This window comes from Psammomys obesus, unplaced genomic scaffold (assembly GCF_907164565.1).
Source record: "Psammomys obesus unplaced genomic scaffold, mPsaObe1.curated_primary_1811, whole genome shotgun sequence".
NCBI lineage: Eukaryota > Metazoa > Chordata > Mammalia > Rodentia > Muridae > Psammomys > Psammomys obesus.
Genome location: NW_026593286.1, coordinates 5003441 through 5017139, shown reverse-complemented (window position 1 = coordinate 5017139; position 13699 = coordinate 5003441). Strand labels below are relative to the sequence as shown.

At 49.3% G+C, this 13699-nt stretch overlaps 1 non-coding gene and 1 pseudogene across 1 annotated transcript; both read left to right on the top strand.

The window, feature by feature from the left end:
• Positions 1–7835, top strand: part of LOC129683637 (transcription factor BTF3-like) — a 122414-nt pseudogene extending 114579 nt beyond the window's left edge.
• A 4711-nt stretch (positions 7836–12546) lies between these two features.
• On the top strand, positions 12547–12685 carry LOC129684086 (small nucleolar RNA SNORA48). The gene has a single exon (XR_008721275.1). It is a non-coding gene; the product is annotated as a small nucleolar RNA SNORA48 (small nucleolar RNA).
• The last annotated feature ends 1014 nt before the right edge of the window (positions 12686–13699 follow it).

Genomic DNA, 13699 nt, shown 5'->3' with positions numbered 1-13699 from the left:
ACACACACACACACACACACACACACACACACACACACACACACACACGTAGTTGATAGGCACCAAAGAGGTATCTCTTCCACTACAGAGCCCTTCCTGAGGGAACTCCTGATCCCCCATTGACTTTTGGTAGCCTCTTCTGGGGCCTTGTCTGGTATGAGATAGGGATGTTATTGAACCCTAATGTTGCTCAGAGGCTCATTGGGCTCTCAAGTGAGCCTCTGTCCACCTTCATCTTTATGGTGATATTTGACCTCACTGGTCTTCTCTGGTCTTATTTCTATGGTTAAGGAAAGGACCTGCAGACCCAGGAACCCTTCAGCCATATATGAAGACGGTGCCCAGCTGCTCTGGCAATGAACAGGTGCTCGTGGAAACAAAAGTGTAGGGCTGGGGACCTGGCTCAAGAGCACTTGCTATACAATCATGAGAATCTACGCTCAGGTCTCCAGCATACCTGTAATAGCCTGGCATGACAGAACCATTCTAGTAACCCCAGGGCTGGTGGAGGGGAGAAAGACAGGAGGATTCTCGGGGGCTCGTTGGCCAATTCAGTCTAGCCAAAATAGTTAGCAAGTTCAGTAAGAGAGCTGTTGTCTCAAAACTATGGTAGAAATAGAGGAAGACATACAGTGTCTATATTGTGCCTCTACACACACACACACACACACACACACACACACACACACACACACGCTTACTTTAAAATAGAAAAACCCCACCCTCTGGTAGGTCTTCAAAAGGCATCAGAAGAAAGGGCTCTTTCGCAGACTTTCATGGTGGGAGCCTCACTGCCCATCCAGGAGGCAGCCACAGCTGTCTGAACTTTAACCTGCATCCTTCCATCTTGTGATCTGTCATCCAGGACTTCACCCCAGTGACTAAGCCTCATGCATAAGCTTTGTTCATGACAGTTAAGCTCTGAAAGATGATGTCCAGTGGAAGAATGGTGATCGTATAAACAATCAGGTCAGGGGGTGATAAAGCCATTAAACAAGCAAGTGTGTAAGACACAGACTTCCTGTTACATGGCCAGCTACAGAAGATAACAGGACATTACTAGCAATGTAAAAATCTAATGCTACCTCAAGGTTTGGAAGGAGCTGCATGAAAATGCTAGTGGGTTCGCAGCTTAGAGGCTGGAGAGACTCATGTTTGCTTTCGCTTCTCTATTTTCCTACATTCTCCATATGATGAGAAAGTATGCTAGTTTAATTAAAAGAAAAATCTGAGTGACCAAGAGTTAATTCAGGGTCAAGAAAGGCCTGAGTAGACACAGAAGGCTGGGATGCCACTTCAGGTTGGCTGCTTATGCTGCCAGGAAGGATGACAAAACCCAGGGATACTACAGGAGGTGACTATGCAGAGTGGTCCTTCTTGTCCATTAGATGACAAGGTATCTGCAGGTATGCAGGTTCAAGCACACAATGCTGTCTCCAAGTCACGGCCTATCTGCTAGAAGCTTCTATTTCACCTTTGCCTGACCACCCTCCACCCCATTGTCTAAGTCAAATGCCCACACCTACCTTGCTTTCTCCGCTAGGGTGTGTGTGTGTGTGTGTGTGTGTGTGTGTGTGTGTGTGTGTGTGTGCGTATCCAGCAACCTTGGGAGTAGTCCCCACTTCTGACCGCTGCCCCTGAGAACAGGCTGTTCCCATAAGGCCAGAAGAGGGCGCTGTGAGGCAGGACAGGCTTCAGACTGCCAGGCTCTCCGTCCACGGTTTAATTTAGTCTTTAAACATGTACTGTCCTACGAACAAGACATAACACCCTCGCCGCCGTGGCTGCAGTGGTTACAAGCAGCAGTTATGGGTGATCAGTGATCTGTAGCTGCACGAGACTGAGCACTGGCCTCCTACAGAGTCTGGTTCCCAATCATGTATCCTTGCTTTGTCCCGACTTCTCACCTCCCAAGACAGCTTTCATCTTCCTTTTGCATGACACTATCCATGTCTCACTCTTGCTCATAGGGATTGTGCAGGCTTGCTAGACCCTGTACCTGATTCAGTGTGGCCAACTCTTTGGGCTCTGGAACAACACAGGCTAAGAAAAAAGACATTAGATTCCCTGGGCCAGGAGTTCACTGGTTCCAGGGCCAGAACTTTGGACTTTGGACATGGTGACAAGAATTTTCTTGTGCCAGCAGTGAAAGAGCCCTCAGAGCCCTCAACTCTTGGGGAAAGCCCTTTTCATGGCATTACCTAGCTCACTTACACTTGGACCCAAGATTCCCCTAAAAGAGATGTCCGTTCAGTCTCTCTCCGTAGGTCCCAGTGCCTACTGCTGGCTACCTGGCGCCAGCTGCATCTCCTGTATTCATCTTCCCCACATGCCCAGCCCAACACTGTTCTGTCCCATGAGGCCTGTACACTGACTCTGGCCACAGCCTCTCAGAATAGGTGTGTAGCTTGTACATTGCACTCTCCCTGCGCCCATTCATCCTTCAGTCTGTAGACATGGAGGTAAAGCCTTCCTGCAGTGTGGCTATCCACTTGTGATCCCAGCTTGTGGCCTAGGCTCCCTGGGGAGGCCTGGATAGGGATCCTCCTGGATGTAAGATGAAGAAAGTTACAGAGTCCCTCCAAATCTCCATTTCCTCAGTTGCAAGGAGAGGCGTCCATCCCAACCACCTAGACAGACTGAACTATAGTACCTACTTGCTCTAGAGCCTGGCAACCCTGCTCTAATCATCTGTTCTGACAGGCTCTTTAGGTGGTCCTCATGTCACCGGAGTCATAATCTCACTCAGCCTCAGGATCAGAGAACCAGTCCTAAATTGATTCAATGCTGCCTTGAGGCCGTCGCTGTTCTTGGCTCTGGCCTAGCATTTGCCTTGTCCCCCACAGGAAGTCTTTCCTTCCTAAAGGCCCCAGTGATGGCCTTTTGCCCTTGTCCTTGCTGAGGTAAGCACCCCTTCTAGATAGCACAGAGGGAGGATGTGTAGGGTGCCTGCAGAACTCAGGAGCCCAGCCTACCTGAGTTGGGGTATTGTGACTACAGATCTGTGTGGGGAATGCCCAGGAGCCATGTTTACACCTATTATGTCTACTCCAGTTTAGGTGGGCCAGTAGGTGAAGGTGTCTTGGGTAGACATCCCTCGGTGCCCAGTATTGAACCCTGTGAGTCTGTTTCGCATCACCTCACACCAGTGGTAATGGCGGCCATCTCTGAAGCCAGACCCCTGTCATCTCATAATATTATAACCAGATACATCAGCAGAAAGCCTCGCTGGACCAAGGACAGTGCTACAGGACACTGGTGAGGACATGGAATGCCAACATGCTTGGGCCACTCAATGCAGCCCTCTGAGAGGAAGCAGCCTTTACGGGTGTCTCGCACACAGCCAAACATGGACACAGGCAGAATTGGGGACGCTGGCCAGCATGGTAGGACACCTTGCTGCATTGTACTGACTTTAATTTATCCTGAAGTACTTGGATTCACTAACACCATCAGCAAGTTTCACTTTGTTTGCATTCAACAGAAATTGCACCGTCTTCCTGTGAAGAGAGTAGCATGGACCTTGGGGACCTATTGGGAGGCTGTCAATAGGTCAAGGGAAGGACAAGGTTACAACAGAGATAGAAAATGAGTGATCAGGATAATAGGGACTCACACTCATCTAGTCAGGGGTCAGAGGCTGAATCTCTGACACGTGGCAGCTTGGCCTCTGGCGCAGGGGATCTTTGAGGGAGCTCAGAGGTAGAAAAGTCTAGGGCCTAGGTGACCACCTTCCTGAGTGCACTGAAGGAGAGCTCATCCTCGGCAGTGTGTAGAGGAGTCAACGAGAGGAGAAGGAAGAGGACAAAAGGCCCTGGTGAAGCCTCCCCACTCAACCACTTCCCCTCCTCCCCTCCTGCCATTCCCTGAGCCCAAGTAAACTGCCTCTACTGTCTGCATAGCCAGGGCTACCTTTACAGCTGTCAACATCATGGGAGACCGTGTCAATTAGCCAGGAGTTCTTTATGGGGTATAGAAGGAGGCAAATGAAGACAGACAACATGGAGCTGCCGTGGAACCCAAAGCTCTCTGAAATAATTTACTTGGCTGTTTTGAGTCGACAGCAGACCTCCTCTGGGCACAGACCACATCTGCAGACAGGGCACTAAACTAAGAGAAGCCACGCAATAACCATGGCTGCAGTCTTGCAGTTTGTTTGCCGTAGATAAGAGATGTATTTACTTTGAAGCTGCAGCAGGGAAAGGAGGCCACAGTGGCGACAACATGGAGAATGATCTCTTCTGGAGTCTTCTAGAAAGCAAGTACAGGTACTGACCGTCTCCCAGGGCTTGTGTCCAAACCCAAGGTGCTCTGGTAACATCATAATGTGAGAGGTACTGAAGGTAGAAGGTGGCTCGTCGGACCCTTACTTCAAGCTCTTTGAGATTATTGTAGATTAACAAAGCGTTGCAAAAAAAAGCAGAGCGGTCCATCTGCCTTGTACCTGGCTTCCTCCAGGAACAGTGAGATGCACAGTTGCTATTTAACTTCACCCCCAGAAAATGGGCATTGACAGTCAGGGATACGCAGAGAAACCCTGTCTTGAAAAGAAAAAGAAATAAAAAAAGATTATTAGCACCACAGACAGACAAATGAGTTCTGTTCTTGAAGAACTGAAGAACCCTTATGGAGATACAGAGACTATAAGACACTTGAATGAGCGGTCCCAGGAGCCTGCTCAATAGAGACACAGACAGATTATTAGCTGTGATGAGTTTATCAGAAAGATTATTAGAAGCCAGGCAGTGGTGTCACACACCTTTAATCCTAGCACTTGGGAAGCAGAGGAGGCAGATCTCTGGGTCTGAGGACAGCCTGGTCTACAACCCAGGACAGCCGGAGCTACGCAGCAAAACCCTGCCTCAGAAACAAAAACAAAAAAAAGAAGGAAGGAAAGAAGACAGACAGACATTAGCATTGTGTACAGACAGATGACAACATAGCAGGGACGCTGAAAAGTGTTAAGGCTCCAGCACCAGAGAGAGACTGCCCGGTTGGGGTTCTTTAGAAAGAAATCGGTGATCCATGACTCAGGAGCAGGTTGGAGGTGGGGTGGAAACAGGAAGTTGGTTGTCCTCTTCTTATAGCTCTGGAGAAGGCGTGGTTTCACAGCAGGTATCTGTAGCTAGGCTTGAGATTCTCAGGCGGGAGGTAAGAAGGGGGTGTGGCTGCCAATACCTCCTTTGATGTAGATTACATTCCCAAGGTGAGGTCTGTAGGCCCCTGGGGAATTCAGCTGGGGACTCACAATGTCACCATCCCCAAGAGAAGGCCTAGCACAGGTATTGTGGCCTAAGCAACACTCTGGTCTGGATTCTAAAATTACGTTCTAAATTGTATATCTTGAAAATAACCTAAAGTTAAATGAAAGTTTGGTTGTCTTGTGACAGTTAAAACGGGGCAAAAATACCTAGCAAGGAGTTCACATCCACACATCCACGTAATGAGCATGTTCACACATATGTGGTCCTGCAAGCCTGTAATCCCTGACATTTCCGGCTGGGGGTGGGGGATCACGAGCTCATCGCCAGCCTTGGCTACGTTGTGTGACAAAACTTTCCCTGTAGACACAACACACGTGTCTACTCACCCTGGATAGGGATCACATGACACACCGAAGTACGGACACCAACGAAGTCCAACTTGGTGAACTACTAAGTTTTATTGCAGTTACCTACAGGAGTATGGGTGAGGGGTTACTTACAGGAACAGAAATGATTCAAAGACAGCTGCATCACCAAGGCCCACGCCAGCACGGATGACAGCTCACATCGCTGGGAACCTGGACCACAAGGCACAGCCTACAGGCAGCTCTGCAGGTTGAGTGTTCTTTCCAGATTTCTCGGTTGGTTTCAGTCTCTTCCAGGTGGTTCAGCTGGTTTGGCCTCAGAATCTTCTTTCCAGCTCAGCTTCCTTTTGTCTGAGAGGGACTCTCATCTCTTACTGTTTACTCTGGTAGGGATGGGTCTAGTGAATCTGGTCAGGTTCAGGGACTTCCTGAAGCTATTTTGAGTTTCTTACCTTCCTGCTTAAGAAGCTTCCCTGTGGGATAGAATGTTTCAATTTCAAAGAAATCTGTTATATAACAACTCCGTGGGGAGTTTGCCCCCTGGCTGGGCTATGGGCTGCAAGAGACCCTGTCTCAACAAACAAACAAACAATATATGTATCTATGTATATGCATGTATATATACACATATATAATTAAGAAAACAAACATAAATATCATTGTGGCCCTTGAAACTGTTTCAATGGCCTATAGAATTACAACTCAAACGACTGCAAGATAGAAATGTCAATTGTTGGGACAAAACACAATGACCAAGGCAACTTATAAAAGAGAGCATTTAATTTGGGAGTGGTGATTCCAGAGAGTTAAGAGTCCATGACTGTGCCAATAATACAAAAGCCAGGTGCAGTGGTGGAGTCCTGCAATCCCAGCAAGCCCAGCGCTCAGGAGGCAGAGGCAGGCAGATCTCCGTGAGTTCGAGGTCAGCCTGGTCTACAAAGCAAGTCTAGGACAGCCAGGGCTACACAGAGAAACCCTGTCTCAAACAAACAAACAAACAGAGTCCATGACCAACACAGTAAGGAGCATGCCAGTAGGCAGACATTCAGGCAAGCAGCATGGCTCTGGAGCAATAGCTGAGAGCGTTTATCTGATTCACAAGCACAAGGCAGAGACAGCTAAACTGGGAATGGTGTGGGCTTTTGAAACACCAAAGCCCACCCCCATTGACACACATTCTCCAACAAGGCCACATTCTTAAACCTTTCCAAACAGTTCTATCAGCTGGGGACCAAGGATACAAATATATCAGTTTATGGGGACCATCCTCATTCAAACCACCACAAACGTGCCTTTTATTGGGGGGGGGGGAGGGGCTTTGTATGTATGTGTGTGAATATTCATGTATGAGTGTGAAGATCAGAGGACAACCTAGGATGACTGTCCCTTCTTTCTCTCTTGTTTTAGGGACAGTCTCTTGCCACTATGGTGTACAGCAGCTAGTTCACCACTGTAATGCCGGCTAGCTAGTCCATAGGCGTCCAGGAATTCCTCTCCACCTCCCATTCATCTATGGAAGCACTGGAGTCACACGCTACGCTTCATACAGTGTTTCTGTGGGTTTCTGGGGACCTGAGGGGCCATCGCCACTCCTATGCAGAGAGTGCATTATAAACTGAGCCATTTACCCAGCCCTGCCCTGGCCTTTCTCACACACTCCACCACTTCCTCCCTCCTCTGAGAGCTCACTGGCTCCTGCCAGCGTTGGATTACAAATATCTTATGTCTTTATATCAATTCATCCATCTAATAAATATTTATATATAACCATCGGCCAATTAGTTTTCCAGCTGCTGGGAGAGCAGGTGGGAACAGAAAAGTCCCGGGGGAGCCAGCATCCGAATCTGGCCCTCCCACTTCGTTTCATTTCATCATAATTACTCTTGCTTGAGAGTCTTCACCTTCCAGAAGGGTACTACAGAGGCATCCCCCTGCAGCAAGTTTGCTGTGGCTCATCAGATCATTCCAGATACATCTGACCCACCCTCAGCGCTCTCCCTGTATCTCTGCCTCTTTGCCTGCCTCCAGGAGCCGGTCCGTCCCTTTGTTGTCTGGATGCCACCCTATCTCACCGTCAGTCTTGTCCTTCTCCCATCATTTTTCTCAATCCACAGTTGGCTCAGGCTCCCTGGCCCTGTGTGTGACACACCTCGATAGAGTCATCCTCTGGCTTTTCTACCTGCGAAAGTTCCACTCATTAACCTTCGTGTCGAAACACGACCTCTGTCAAACGAAACGGAGGAAATCCGGCTTCCTGGAGACTTAGTGGGAGACGACTGAGGCCGTGTATCGATCTGTTTAATGTGCACTTGCTCTCCTGGCTCTGAGCAAACCGGTCTGCTTCAGGGTCATTGGCATTTTAATGCGGGTTGCACCGTTACAATGTGCCCACAGTGATCCTGCAGGGTGGGGCAGAGAAGGTACTCAGTGTTGTCTTAGCAAAGTTTTTGGCTGAAATAATAGTCATTAAAAAATGTTGACAGTTATGAAAGACTAAAAAGGAGAGAACATCAAATCACCAAAATGTAAACCACTCTAAGAGTTGAGATTATTTTTATCATTTTCCTCAGTTCTGCGCGCACGCGCGCGCACACACACACACACACACACACACACACACAGTTAACGCCTGCGGGGTTTTTTTCCCACTCAAAATACATTAAAACGAATTAAGCTTTGGCATAAATGATTGCACCGAGACTTTACCCTCTTGTCGAGGAATATGGATGTGTGGCAGGCGCAGCACGTTTTCGCTGGCCACTGAGGATGCCCCATCAGCCACTGACAAAGGCAAAGGTCTTTCCACTTTGCTTTCTTCGACTCCTTGTAGAAAAGCCCGTGTTGTCATCCCTGTGTTTCATCTTTCCCGTTTGCTGAACATTTCTTTGCTTGCTTACTTAATGGCATGTTGTCGATCTTTTTCCTTTATTGTGTCCTATAAACGATCAATACTTTCAGTCCTTCCTTCATCATGTTTGTTGTCCTATTTATTGGAGAAATAGCTTTTCCTGCCTGTCATCTGTGTGCATACGTACATCTGTACTCACACCCGTGCGTCTTTCTCACCCTTTCCAACCAGGGATGTCTTTATTCCAACCAAAGCCCTTTTAAAAACAAACAAACAAAAATCTTATCTTTAAAAACAAAACAAAACAAAAATACAAATTGACCCATTATCCTTTGCTTGAGGGATGGTGATTCAGGCCAGTTGCCTCCAATCTTTCTGTTCTTTGTTACAGAGACAATACTTTTTAGTAAACTATAGGCCTGAGGGAAATAGGGAAGGCATTTCATCTTAAACGTCCCCTATCTTTGAAACAGAAAAGCCTGAGCTTTAAAACAAACAAACAAACAAACAAACAAACCATTTATTTATAAAGAACAACCAGTTAGAGACTCCTACCACCACCATGTGTTCTGAGCATAGAACTGGTCTCTCGGCAAGGGCCTTTACCTAAACACCTGAAGCATTTTACGGCGTCACGGATTCATAAGATTCTCACATATTCTCGGTCTATTTGCTGTTTTGCCCTAAGTCTCTTCTTTTGATAGTTGGAGAATGGAAGGGTTTTTTTGTATGTTCTCTTTGGAGATTATCTCAACTTGGACTCCTGAAAGCTTGTTAACCACACTGTCCTGAAACACCGGCAGCGTGTTGGGGTCTTTCCCTAACGTCATAATGGATGGAGTAACAGATCTGCAAGCTGCTTGGCTTTTGTTGGCTGTGTTGTTCTATGGAGTCCCAGTTTCCCTTGTTGGCCAGTCTTGCACCATCACAGACTCTTTTATTCTAATCTTAATTACTATTATTAATTCTCAGGTCACACATGACAGCCCACATGGTAATTGTATCTATAAATATGTATATATGTAGGTTACAGGATGGGCACAAAGGGGTTAAAGAGGCTCTCAGAGTGGTTGAAGAGGCCCTTGGAGTTCAAAGGGGCCTCACCAGAGACAAAGAGGTAAATGAGAGGCAAAGGGGCACTGCCGGTGGGTGGATGAGCTATTAATGAGCCCAGCTGGAGAGCTGCTGCTGGAGACAGAGCTGCAGAGCTGCGCTCAGAATGAAGGGGCGCGGGGTGGAACCAAGCACAGAGAGCTGATGCCAAGAGGTCTATAAGACCATCATTTCCCAACAAGGGAAACTGGGACTCAATGGAAAAACACAGCCAACAAAATCCAGGTAGCTGGCAGGTTTGTTATTCAATCCATTACATAATATATCTATATATTATATGTGTGTTTGATACACACACACACACACACACATCTCTTAGGCCAGGCCTGCGGCTAAAGCCTTGGAGCCGGTAGAGAGTTTTCTGCTTATGGACCAGTTGGCTCACAGACCCAGTAATCAGATGACAGGGTGGTGGGCTGTTATCCTGTTAGGTATCCTCTTCATAGGGTCCTGGTGAGGCTGTTGTATGCTCTGTCCTCGGGTGTGCCTGGTCATTTCATTCCACATAAAGAGAACAAAGTTTTTACGAAATGGTTTTCATACACTATGTGTGCCCAATCCAGTTTAGCAAGTTTCCGGATGGTGCCCCTTTTACTTGCGGATGGTGTTATTTGGCAGCCTATGCTTGCTCCATGGTGGCATCTGTATCCATGAAGAGCTACAGGGTCCTGCTGTCTGCAGCAGCACTCAGCTAGAATCGAAAGCTGCTTGTGAATTGCTTTCACTCAGGGCAAGGCAGCCTGAAGCCAGTGTTTTACACCACACAGCACAGTGTAGAGCAGGGCACAGAGGAATTCTGCAAGTAAAGACGCCAAGAGTCTGCTAGCTGGTACTGGGGTGGTATTGTCGTCTATCTCCTTTCCCTCCAGGGCTTCAGTCTGAGAGTGGTTGCAGCAACTCTTCAACCCCAGCCATCCCTTTCTCACGTGTTGTCTACGCACTGCTCCCTGCCAGCTGTCTTGAGACACACACCTGGCTGCTGGCTCTGGTTGCCGGGAGCACAGCAGACATCAAGGGCCCACCATGGTGAACAGAGGTGCCCCCCGAGCCCCCCCCCCGACTAGCCTCATCTGCAGTAGGTGACAAGATCACCATCTTTCCTGCCTCATGCCCCTCCTCCTTTCTCTTCCATTCAGCTGATGCCGGAGCTGTCTGAACAGTTCATAGCCACAAATGTGCTTCCTCGGCTTGAAAGGCCTGCCTCTCCTCCAGTCAGGCTCTGCAGTTTGCTGCCTCACAGGGAAGGCTCTGAGTGGGCTGTGCCAGCAGAGGGGTGCTCCTCTCTCTTGCCTGAGACCTCAGTGTTCGCATCTCCACGTAGGCTGCGTCGCTGCCTATGTCCTGTGAACACAGGAGCCTGAGCTGTCTGTTCTCTGTGCCCGGCACACCCAGCCTAAGACAAGGAAGAGGAGGAGAAAACTCAAACCCAGCCTCATTTCTCTGGCTCCCCCCTAACTCTGGTTTCTCAGAGCACCTCTGCTTCTTTGGAAGCCTCTCACAGCCCAGCCTCTGCACACAGTGCCTAGCTACACGCAAGTATAAGCATCTTCAAACGTGTTTTTCATTCATTGAACAAACATAAAGCGTGTGCTTATGACATGGATTCTAAGGATGGATAGCTTCCAACTAAATACACATAGCATACACACACACACACACACACACACACACACACACACACACACCTGTGGGCTTAGGGAAAGTTACACTGTATATTAATCAGGGTTCTCTAAAGAAAAAAAAAGGAATCAATGGAATGAATATGTATTAAGAGAGGATTTATTAGGTTGATTTATACAGTATGGTTGGGGTTGTCCAACAATGGCTGCCTCACACTGGACAGGTCTAGAGCCCAGGTTGGCTTCTCAGTCCAGGAGACCGGATGCCTCAACAGTTCCAACCTGGCACTGAAAGCTTGGAGGATCCATGGAGAGCCAGTGGTTGTCAGTCTACCTCAAAGAGTTGAAGAAGCTGGAGTCTGATGCCAGCAAGGATGGTGGTGGCTATCAGGGCAGCTGCAGCAGCAGGAGCAGCAGCGGCAGCAGAGGTGAACTTACCAACACTAAGCGAAGTCAAGCAGGCAAAAAGCAAAGGGATTTTCATCAGACCTAGAAGGAAGTTCTAGGCTTCAGGAAGAATGTGCCACTCACTTTCAGAATGAGTCTTTCTAGTTCAGTTAACCTAACGGGGAAAAAAAAATCCTTCACGGGAGTGGCCACGGGCTTGTCCCATAGATCCTAAAGCCAGCCAGGTTGTCCGCCAAGAGTTCATCCCACGCCCCCTGCCTGTGCTTCAGAAACTGAGCTGTAGAGCGTGAAGACAAAGCCCTCCACCCCAACAAAGTGAAACTGTCACAGAACAGCCGAGCCAAGGCCAGTGGCCCCAACGGTGGGTGTCATGGGTCAGAGTGTCTGTCCCAGGTAAGGATCCTGAGTTCCTGAGTCACAGACAGGCAAAATACAAGCTGGGACCTGCTTGCAAGGGAGCTGGGCAGTGAGCGTCTGGCAAGTCTGGGTCCCTCTTGACAGGGTAGCTGCAGCTGCTTAATGGTGGCAATGGTTTCTGCCCAACTAGCCAACCCAGAAGTCCCCAGGGAGATGCTCGGATCTTCCTCCCTTTGGGCGGACCACTGAGGGAGACTGTTTGACTCCTCCGAGCTGTTTGCCTCAAGGCCTCAGCTTTCCCTGGCTGCACACAACCAGGACTGTGACCTCCCCTCTGCCGCCAGCCAGGATTCCAAGACTCCTTCAGCTCCTCCCTGCTCTCGCTCTTCCCACAGGGGTCACTAAGGCTTCCTCTGCCCCCTTAAATCCTCCCCCATAATCTACACAAGCATTTCCTCCAGTAAAGCCCGGGCGTATCTAATCCCACCCTGGTTCCTGCTTCTCAGAAATCACACACAGATGCACCAATATTGTCCCGCTCACAGCAATCACTGTGCAACTACATTGTCCTGTGAAACTGCATTGTCATCCAAGTCTCATACTACACAAGCCATTGGTGTCAAAGACAACAAAGTGAAGTGGGCAAAGAGACACCTTCTTGGTGGTGGTGTTCTCATAACAGTCAGGGGCAGAGCAGATGGCGGTCCTCTGTTCATCCTAGCTTGATGCCTGGCTTGGTGGCCAAAGCTGTCTTATGCCCAGGACTCATAAAGATCAAATCAAATCAAATTTAGGCAGAGCAGCCCTGGAGGAGGAAGACAGGCAGAGACGTGCAGACCCCCTTGCCCCCCAGACCTGTTCCTCCAGAGCACAGCACAGGCAGGCCATAGGCACCTGCCTGCTGCCATGCCGCACAGTGCGAATGGAGGACGTCACCCAGGGGCCCGCCAGACATGTGCCCAGGGAGTCACCCCGATGTACAAGTATGCATTGGTCAGATGGGAGAGCATGAGAGTGGAGCAGCTTGAGCATTACGAGGAGAGATGAAACTGGAGACTTGGTGCAGAGAGGAGTAGCCTGTGGTGAGTGGCCAGCCCTGTCACCTGGGGTCACGGTGAAGTCATAGCCCAAGCTGCCACTGAGGCCTATGTCTGGGTCAGAGACTATGCAGTGGCAGGGCTTGGGTCCGTGTCCATGGATCATATTACCACTAGAGAACATGGGGACTTCCCAGGTGGGGCAGCTGCCAGGTATGTCCAGTGTGCACAGTTGGCCCTGACCCTCACTGGATGTAGCATTCTGGGGAGCTGGCCCCATCTCTCACTGTGGGCAGTACTCAGAAGAGTGGGCCTTGTGCCTTGCCCTGGCGGCACAGTAGAGTTTGCCCTTGTAGTGGTGGTGGCGGTGGGGTGTTCTATGGGTGAACACACACGAGGCTGTGAGTGTGGGAGAGCTAACCCTGCCACTTGTCTGCCATGGGGTGGCATGCAGCACAGTAGAGCTGGCCCTGGTTGAGGGGCATGGGTGAGCCAGCCCCAAGGGAGATAACAGGAGAGCTGGCTCCCTGCCACCCATCTAGTATGAGGTGGCATGGGGGCAGGGGGTGATGCCCTCACCCCTTGTCACTTGTGGCAGTCAGGAGAACTGGTCCCAAAATCCTGAGAAGAGGTGAGCTGTCCCTGCCCCTCGTCTGCAGTACTTGGGAGAGTAGGCCCTGTACTTTGCCTGGGCAGCACAATAGGGTTGGCCCTGTTTGAGGGGATGCTGGTGAGCCAGCCCTCAGGA